This window comes from Taudactylus pleione, unplaced genomic scaffold, assembly GCF_031769625.1.
Source record: "Taudactylus pleione unplaced genomic scaffold, aTauple2 ptg000068l, whole genome shotgun sequence".
Classification (NCBI taxonomy): Eukaryota; Metazoa; Chordata; class Amphibia; order Anura; family Myobatrachidae; genus Taudactylus; species Taudactylus pleione.
In genome coordinates, this window is record NW_028284470.1 from 3,558,332 (window position 1) to 3,567,648 (window position 9,317).

Sequence of the window (9,317 nt, forward strand, 5' to 3'; positions counted from 1 at the left end):
GGGACTCTACTAGAGAAGAGGATCAACCTGTGCCAGGAGATAGGTGAGTATTTTTTTTTCATTTGGGACTTCTACTGGAGAATGGGACTGGTCACCTGGGAGAAGGTAAGTATGTGTGAGTGTGTTTAGTGTGTAATAAAATTATACTTTCTACGGTGTGTGTGTACTGACCTTTTACTATTTTTTTTTTTACAGTGGGGGTACCGGTGCCGGGTGCCTGCTGGCACTTGCGGTTCCACAATTGCCAAAGGGCAGGCACGTTGGCACCTGTAGTCCCACTGTAAAAAACAATAGTACACATCTATTATTAACACTATTACCCCTGCACTCACCGGGCAGGGGTGCAGGGAATAGCACCGGGTTTCAGCCCAGTCCAGGGGTGCTCAGGAGAGGGTGACCCCTTTAATGGGGGGTCCCCACCTCCCCTGGGATCCCCAGCCTGGGTTGATTAGTTTGGGGGGTTACTGAAATGGCCGGGGTGACCCGGTAAAAGGGTCCGGCTAGCTTGAGCCTGGTGCTGGTTTTAAAAATACGGGGACCCCCATTCCATTTTTTCCCTGTATTTTTAAAACCAGGACTGGCTCACAGAGCCCTTTGCTGGTTCATAATACGGGGAACCCTTACATGTTTTGTCCCCCATATTTATAGAACCAGGACTGGACCAGGAGCTCGTGGTTGGTTATGCTTTCGTTGGTTCTTTTTTTTTTTTTTTTTTTTTTTTACACAAAATACACACATGCAGCCTCACTGATATGTGCATATTGGATGTTTGGCTGTGTTTGACTGCGGTCAGACTCAGGGAACTCGGGGATATACACAATCACATACACCATCAAAAAACACGATTCATGGTAAATTTGAGTGTTTCAGCTGTCAAAAGGCTCCCGTGTTTTCAGTAATGCTGTGAATGTTTCAGTTTGGACCAGACACGATTCTTAGTAAATTTACACCTAAGTAATTACAGTGAAAATGACAAATAACTGCACCTAGTTCAAATAATAAGGGAAGGGAAGTGATTGGAATGTGTTAAGGTTGTGTTACCTAATGTAATCTCTCTGTGTGAATATTATAAGAAGAAAAAATATAAAAAAAATGTATACAATATACTACATTAAAATTAGTATTGCTACTTGGGCAAATGATTAATAACCAAATTGTGGAATATATTTTATAGCTTTGGAGGATCTATGCAATTATTCAATATTACACTGGATTATTGGAGCTCTCTTTGATTGTTTTTAATTACTATTTTCTAGTTATGAATAAAAAAACACCAATGTTTTAGTCCTCAAGCTTAGTAGGGCCGAGCAAGCCCTATCGATATGTGATTGGCATTGAGAAAAAATCCTACTATTAGAGAGGGGTAAAATGCTGATGCTGGAAGACCGAACAGTCAGAATCCCAACGGACAAGGTAAGTACCGTATCCCTCCCCCCCTCCCCCAACCCTAACCCTCCCATTGGGCTGCCTAAACCTAACCCCCCTGTCCGTACCGTAAACCTAACCCTCCCAGGGGGGTGCCTAACCCTAACCTCCCCCCAGAGGTGCCTAACCCCCCCACCCCCTAGCCTAACCCCCCCCCGGGGGTGCCTAAACCTAACCCCCCCCCGCGCAGCTGACACCTTCGTTCAGGAAGCTGTCTGATGGAATTCCGTCATTGGGATTTCTACGCCTTTCTTTAGTCCTATGTCAGGATTTCGATGCCGGGATTCCATCAGACAGCTTCCCGGGCGTCTGCATTATAACTACATCCCATTAGATAGACCCTGTCTAAGGGACAATTGGCCTGATTCACTACGGATCGCTCTTGCGATCGCAGCTGCAACTACACACGCAGACCAACTGTGAAAATGTGATAATGTTTGCAATAGCTATGTCGTTGCAGCACAACATTTACTCACATTCGTAATACATTGCAATTCTGCAAAACCATCTGTATCATCGATTACCATCGGAGCCTCACGCACAATTGCACAAGGTCAGACCTTACTCTGAAATTGCTAACCTCGTCGCACGCAGTAAGATCTCAAGCTGGGTATGCCACCGCAGTGACTAATTTATGCGCGCCCCTGTCACGGTGTTCAAACACACTGACACGCCTACGTTGCGCCGACCACCACCCCGTCAACACCACCAAACCCTCACTTCCTGTCAATCACTCTGCGATGGGTCTGCGTGGTCACTGCGATCACAGTACGATCGCAGTGATACCTGCGCGTACTATGATGCATGCGCAGAACACAAGAATGGCCATCTGCGAGTGTAATCGCAGTTGCGATCCGTAAAGAATCAGGCCCAATATCTATATTAGCTCCTTAGTGGCTATAACACTCTGCATTTAGATTAACTGAGCTACACAGCTGATGTTTAGTTAATATTGTAATTTCTGCGGGGCATATTCAATTAGACACAGGACTTATTACAGGCTTTTAGTAAGCCTATTGCCTCTGGGTAAGCCCCATGGCTAACGTGCAGTAAGGCATAGATTTGAGGATAAGTGCCCGGGGCTTTGTAGTTACCACGAACAGTAAGTCCACGATAAGACCTGAGGATGCACTTAATGCTGATTTCTGCTCGCACCCTCCCGAGGTGCAAGCAGAAATCCACGTTAAGTGCACCCTCGGGGCTTACTGTAGGCAGTAATTGAATAGCTATCGGCTCTTAACCCAGCAGCTGAAACCCCGTCAGGATGAGGCCTGGGATCAGCTGCTACTCACCTCTGCACCGGCGTCCTTGGGCTTAGGTGTTCAGTCGCTGGGATTGGAGGTGAGTAGTGGCTGAGTATTCTCCCCGGGGTCTGTTAGGGCTTCCGTGTGTGCCTCCTGTTGCCGTGGTAGCGGGCATGGATGCAGCCATGTTGGTCCATATAATCTGACTAGTCTCCCCCAATGGCATCCCTGTGGTCACTCAGCTGATCCCCTGATCCAATTACCAGCTACCTAGGGGTATATAATCTCACTCCAGGAACAGGAAGATGCTGTTCAACTTTGCTGTTCCAGTGATTGTTATGCTCTCCGGTGTTTTCCACGAAGTATCTCCAGTGTGTTGTTTCAGCCCTCACGCTGACTTCCAGTGTTACTTGTATTAGCTCCCATGCTAATTCTCAGTGTGTTACTTTAGCTCTCTCATAGAACTCCAATGTTTCATGTAACAGTTCCTGTGTTGTCTTTTAGTGTGGTGCTTAGTTCTCAAGCTGACTCTCTGTGCTACATGTGTCAGCCTAACAACCTAGGTGTGTTGTGTAACATAATCTGCAAATGCAACAATTGGCAACAGGGCTAAATCAATCTACCCTACCCGGCACAACAATCCGATATACATGGTAAGGACAGATATACAGTTTTAAGATAACCACCGACCAATAACCTCAATGCGCCCTTTTTAACACTGCCTATTAGAGCTGACGAGAAACGTTGCTCCAGTGGGATTCGGACAACTCTCCACAGGATACCTAGAGGGTGAGTGTCGCACAACTGTTCACACCTCTATATACTAACACAGTGACTGAGTACTTATTAAACCAGTGGTCTGGGCTTAATGCCCGGAGCCACTTTCAATGAATTCTGTGCTCTGGGCCTAGTACCCAGGGCAATACAGGTTGCTCAGGCTTACAAACCTGCCTAACGGTGGGCAGAGGAAGAAGGGACTTGGGCCTAAAGCCTAGTCCCCTCTTTTACTACTGATGGCTCAGGCCTATGGGCCTGCCTAACTGAGGGGCTCACTTAGTGGTCTGGGCCTAATTTATGGTCCGCCCGCCTAATTGTGCTATTAGTGACCTGGGCCTAATACCCAGGTTTCTCACTCCTAGTTTGGGGGCAAATAATCTCTATAGGGCACATACAGTGTCCTGGGCCTAATGCGCCTAATACCCGCCTAACGATGGCACAGGCTTCTGGCTTGACTTTACCCCCATGGGCTTAGTGCCCAACACCTGGCGGTCTAGGGAGGGTTAATGGTAGGCCTCACAGAGGGCCTACCTGTATGGCGGTAGAGGCTGTGTGTAGGAGCTTTGTTAGCTGTTTTGCATTCCACCCCCATAGTCCTCTCTGGTCTGCAGTGGCATTATTCTGCCGCTGGCCCACCCTGGCCAGTGGTGCCGCCTTCTCTTCCTCTCTTGATCGTGGCATCTTCCGGCCTCTTCCGTGGCTGCTGGAACTGTTCCCACTGGAGCTTGTTCCTCGGCCGGCTCTTCAGGCTTCTTCAGGAGGTATTCACTCCTCCCTCTCCACCGCCAGACTGACTGCTCCCGCTCAGCATAGATATAATATAAGATGCCGCAAGTGGGTGGGGCTATGATGCGGCGAGCCGCGATTGGCTTGCCGTGGCCGTCTGCTATTGGCTGCTGAACCGCCAGCCATGATTGGCTCGTGGCCAGAACCAAATAACCCAGTCAATCATTTTATATTTAATGGTGGAAACACTATGATGGAAGTATTGTATAAGAAACAATAGGGGGGGGGAAAGAGGGGAAGAACGCAGTATCACCGCACTGGTTTAAATAATACCTATTGTATGGATCAGTCAATAAATAATAAGAGGTGTTGGTGTATTGCTATAACCACTATCTTAGAGCATTGAACCTGGCAGGGTATATATACGGTTGTGGAGGTGCTTCTCAGAGTGAAATATAGGAAAGAAAAGAAAAATGTGGATGGTCTAGTCATCCACAAATGGACTCTATAACGAGAGCACACAAATCTGCTATACCTCACCTCTATAAAACTTAACCTTTAATGGGTATCAAATAGGACATAATAAAAAGGACTCACAGACCCATACAACAATTACTATATACACATATCCAAATTGGAGGCTGAAGTTGAAAAATCACTTCAGTTATTGTAGATGCATGATAAGCGAAATATATACACTTCATTAAAGAATAAAGAATATATCGTAAAAAATCTGAATATTCAATGTAAAAAACACAAGGTGTACAGCAAAGTGAAATAATTAGTTCTCTTGGTGAGACAAATAAAGACCACCGTCACTATTATATCTGCGTAAATTGGAAAGATAGTGAAAGTCAAAAAGAGAGAACAAAGGTAAGTTGGATGTATCCAAATCTGCAACTGGGCTCTACTGTCTTCTCTCATACAATGTAGAGGAGAGAGAATGAGAGATCTGCCAGTGCAAGCATCCCTTGAAAAAAGTCAACAGTGAACCACTACATCAAACCCAATCTCTGCTGTTGGTTATTGTACAGTTTGCATTGGATGACCAATGAGAGGATTATAAGCTCGGTATGTGAGTTCCTGGGAGGAAGGTAAGTTTATAAGAACCAGAGGTTTCTGAAGAAATATAAACAAAAGTCTGGGATAAAGATTCTGAAACAAAGGCTCTGCTGCTTCTCATGTACATCTACAGAGGAGAAGAAGTGAGAGATCTCCCATGTACAGTAATCCCATGGAAATAAAATGTTTATATATAGACAGTGGTTAGCTATATAGACCAAAATCTCTACCTATGATCGTCTTGCCAAATGGTATTGGACAGTAATGGGGAGGTTTATAGGGTCAATATCGCGCCACTTGGAAAAAAGAAAAATGAAATATCAAGACAGCAGGTAAAGTGTAGCTCATCCGCATAAGAGTATATAGTAGGGGTTAATCAATAAACACAAGAATAACACTCACATCCTCTATATGAGGAAATATCTGAAGTTATATATATCCAAGAACTCTGAAGAAGCTGAAGAAGACGAGAAAGTCTTGTATCACTATGGAAATATACACTTTGCAAGTGAATAGCGACCATCAATTCATTACTGGTTAACCAGTCATCATATTTTCATCGTTGTATAAGCAGTCAATGCAGTGAAAACGCAGCTGACATGAATCAAAATGATGGTGACTTAATTAGCACATAAGGAAAACACTGACATCAGTTAATCATATATATTTTGAAAAGAATATACTGCATAAATGTGTAAATTAGGAAGTATTTCACATTACCAACCACTTCACAAAGATATGAAATTTATTGTCAAATAGCGACAGGTGTAAATTAGAGTCATTCAAGATCACCTAAATAATTAAATGACAAAACTAAACAATGTAGGCTCTGTATGTAAAGCATCACACATGAGCGGTATAGATAGACCTAATGTCAGGGTGTCTCGCACCGTACAGTCGCGGGGCACCCAGATCTAAAACATATGGCTGCAATTTGAGTGGTAGCAGTAGGTAACTATCTAAATTAATGTCCGCATCTGGAGCATGATAGGTGAGCTGCGCTGTATGGCCTGACGCTAAGGTGTTCCACATCAATTAGTCGCCGGGCACTCAAAAAATATATCTCACTGATGCCGGCATTGAATATTCAGATTTTTTACGATATATTCTTTATTCTTTAATGAAGTGTATATATTTCGCCTATCATGCATCTACAATAACTGAAATTATTTTTCAACTTCAGCCTCCAATTTGGATATGTGTATATAGTAATTATGTACAGTACAGTACATTTTTCATGTAATAATTCACATATATTTGAACCCCTTTTTCCAACACTCATTAATTAGTCTTACACACCTATACTTTACACTGCACTGTCACTCTTTTTCCATTTTTCATGTGATGCCCTGGGGGGGTCCTGGGCTGGACGTTTTTCGGGGTGCACTTCGCCCCGGATGTGAACCCCTTAGTGTTAGGGACTGCTAGTGACAGAGAAGCCGTGACGTGGCCTAGCAGCTTCCCATGTATTTGCAAATGCATGCAACTAATATCTCTGATTTCTATGACCATATAGTTTTCATATATTGTTGCAGGTACTATTCAGTGTGCTGAGGAACAATAGGGGGTTAACCCCCCCCTCCGTTTTCTACTTACTATGACCCCTCCCTTTCATGCACCTGATTAGTGCTGCTAGATTGATTGAGCAGCTGCCATTTTTTGTTTTTTTTCCAGAAAGAAGCCTTTTGGATCCATACACTGCAAACTGTGCAACCTTGGGGCCTTAGTCAGATGCTATCGTTAAATTGCTTTTTGTAATGTTTCGATACTGTTAGTGTTTGATCATGATGCTACAGCTTTTTCTCTAGTTACAATCCTTTGCATGATTCCACTAGTTGAGGTTACATCAGGATTGGTGTCACGTCCCTATGCATTAGTCAGCTTGGTTCTTTTTCAGTCCTTTAGATTTTTCCGTATAATGTATCATTGCTTACAGGTGATTATCCGATCAGTCTGTTATATTTTATTTAAAATTGTTTCATGACTTGTGGTGCCAGGCCAGTGGCACCTATACAGCCGCTAGTTCCCCTGTCCCTGATTGCGTTTGCCTGTAGGTCAGCTCCTGTTATTCTATTGTGAGGTTTTATGATGTTTATGTTTCCTCTATAGTTCCCATGGTGATGGTTCACGTCACTTCCACGACCCCTAGTGAGTCATCAACCGCTGGCGTGGAGCACGCCCATTACGTCATCGGGGCTCAGCATGGAACGAGCACCTGGATGATGCAGATCTTGGTATGTATGTATATGTGTTATTTGTGATTTTGTCTTTTATATAGTCTTGATAAAAGAGCGTGGAAGCTCTGAAACGTTGACCACCACTTTATAGTTTGTCTTTCTTTGGATGTTGAGCCCCAGAGTGCCGTCCGTTACCCTACATTGTCTATACACGGTCTCTGGAATGGCACCTGGGCAAGCTGCTGGATATTTTCCTGAGTGCCGGTCTATCAAAAGTTTTTATATATATATATATATATATATATATATATATATACACACATACATACAGTGGGTAAAATAAAATAAGTATTGAACACATCAACATTTTTCTCAGTAAATATATTTGTAATGGGACTATTGTATTGAAGTTTTCAGCAAATGTCAGCAACAACCCATGCAATACACACATGCAAAGAAATCACACCATATATGTCCATACATTAAGTTATGTGTCATAATGTGAAATTACACAGGGAAAAAGTATTGAACACACTTACTGAAACTTATTTAATACTTCGTACAAAAGCCTTTGTTTGTAATGACAACTTCAAGATGCCTCTTGTATGGAGAAACTAGTCGCATGCATTGCTCAGGTGTGATTTTGGCCCATTCTTCCACACAAACAGTCTTCAAATCTTGAAGGTTCTGCGGGCCTCTTCTATGAACTCTGGGCCTGATTCAGAGCCGCTCGCTCTGATAGAGTGCTCGCTCTGAATCAGGGGCGGGCTTTTTTTTTTTGGATCGGCCTCTTGGCCGCTCGCATAGCTGTGGGTGACCACCCACAGCTATTGCGAGCGGCCATGATGATGGTCGCGAAGGTCAAGACCATCGCGACCATCGGGCTTGCGACGAGACCCTTGTGGTAGGGTCTCGTGGCCGCAAGCCCCAGAGAGATTTTGGCTGTAACGCAGCCGGAATCTCTCCACTGACATCACTCGTGATGTCAGTGGGGCCGCCCCCAAACGGCAGGCATTCTCATGGGAACCACCCCCCTGGCCCGCTCACTCAACATCGACAGCTCACCCCCTTTGGTGCGAGACCCGTCGCTAGCTGGGTCTCGCGCATGCGCATGACGGAGCCAGTTCCGTCGTGCGCATACGCTGTGGGCCACCATCGACCCGGTTGCGAGCACTCAGCGCTTGTGACCGGGTCTGAATCAGGGCCACTGATCTTTAGTTTTTTCCATAGAAATCAGGGCCATTCTAGCAGCTTTATTTTCTTTTTCTGAAACCAATTGAGAGTGTCCTTGGCTGTGTGTGTGGGATCATTGGCCCTCATTCAGAGCCGTACGCTCTGAGCAGAGCGCACGCTCTGAATGAGGGCCGGGCTCCATTTTCATGGAGCGTCCTCCTGGACGCTCGTATAGCTGTGGGTCACCACCCACAGGCTATACGAGCATGCATTGTGATGGTCGCGATGGTCGAGACCATCGCGACCATCGAATTTGCGAGCCGGAGCCTGCGGTTGAGGTTTTCAACCTCAAGCTCCGGAGTGATTTTGGCTCTATCAGAGCCAAAATCACTCCCACTGACATCACTAGTGATGTCAGTGGGCCGGCTTTTGACGGGAGGCGTTCCCGTGGGAACGCCCCCGTCAGGGAGGCACGCCCCTGGCACGCCCACCAAAGGGGGCGTGCTGTCAATCAAAATTGACAGCACGCCCCCTTTGATCGGACACAACGAGCGAAGGACTTTCCTTCGCTCGTCGCGTCTGGCGCATGCGCACGACGGAGCTCCCTCCGTCGTGCGCATGCTCAGTCCATAACATCGACCCACTTGTGAGCGGACAGCCGCTCGCGAGTGGGTCTGAATCAGGCCCATTGTCTTGCTGAAATGTCCACCCTCATTTCATCTTCAGCATCCTG